Source organism: Acyrthosiphon pisum, chromosome A1 (assembly GCF_005508785.2).
Source record: "Acyrthosiphon pisum isolate AL4f chromosome A1, pea_aphid_22Mar2018_4r6ur, whole genome shotgun sequence".
NCBI classification, from domain to species: Eukaryota; Metazoa; Arthropoda; class Insecta; order Hemiptera; family Aphididae; genus Acyrthosiphon; species Acyrthosiphon pisum.
Genome location: NC_042494.1, coordinates 18,594,717 through 18,596,007, shown reverse-complemented (window position 1 = coordinate 18,596,007; position 1,291 = coordinate 18,594,717). Strand labels below are relative to the sequence as shown.

General features: G+C 21.1%; 1 protein-coding gene across 2 annotated transcripts in view; it reads left to right on the top strand.

The window, feature by feature from the left end:
• LOC100164556 (transient-receptor-potential-like protein) overlaps positions 1-1,291 on the top strand; it is an 80,275-nt gene that overhangs the window by 46,399 nt on the left and 32,585 nt on the right. The gene's annotated exons all lie outside the window — the stretch shown is intronic.

The window sequence follows — 1,291 nt, the reverse complement described above, 5'->3', positions numbered from 1 at the left end:
GTGTACAGTATATTTGTGATATCTTAATATTAATTTAATTTATTTTACCATAAGTAATACAGCGTATAAAAGTTGAACTAATTTTACGAGATAATTTTATAATTTAATATTGAGCTAATTTTGAGCGATGGATGTATTGATTTACAATTTTGTGTTTTTTTTTTTAAACGTTTTTCTAAATTTTTAGAAAATATAGTGTAGGTTTAGTCATTTTTTTAGCAAATTATTAAATATTTTATTTTATTGTGTGTAAACTGTATTCATAAAAACAAATTATTTTATATTATTTGACTATTTGACTATTTGACTAATATGTGTACACTATAATTTGTGATATTATTACTATTATTATATTAGATATATTTTTATAATTAAATAAATTGATGTTTGAGCTAATTTTATTAGAAAGTAAACTGTAATGTACTTATTTTCAGAAAAATGGATACATTTGGATATTTTGTCCTTGGATATTTTGACCGATTACCTATATTTATATACAATATACATAAAGTATATTATAAATATAAGTTTTATACCTACGTAGTAAGTATTAACTAGTAATTATGTATAGTGTTAATTAATAAAAATAAAAAAAATAAAAATAATATTGTTATAAAATATTGTATAATAATAATAATTATAATAATAATCTAAATAATCAAATAATCAATGCTTCATGTCAACTTTCGCGTTGTTAACTGCACATAATGTTGTATCATCCAATGGTTTTGGGTCGTGGTGATGTGATACAAACTTAGTAAATACGGTGTACTAAAAAATGTTTATATACATATAATAGGTATTTAACTTAAATCCATAATATTTGATATGTCGTTAGAAAATTAGTCTTTTGGTGAACATTTTAGTTTTACAATACCTATTTATTACAGTATAGGTAATTCACTATCTAAATCTAATCTCTATATTTATATAGTTGTCAGAGTCAGATGACAGACTATGTACTTTTATGTGATAAACTTGTATTATACAATCGTAATTTATATACGTATATTCATTATATATATATATTTATTGATACCACAGACGGACTAATTCATCATTAGTTCTGTAGGCCTATCAGTTGGACATTCGTATAATCGTATAGATTTTAAAAGGCGTAACAGAAATGTCACAAAAAGACTTATTTGTATAAATGTAAGTAGCAAGTAATATTTATGAGATATAATATGTACTTAATATTTTATATTTTTGAAAAAAATATATTACATACATGTATACCTAGTATAGTTAAAATATACACAGCTATGAATAAAATAAATTTTAATATATT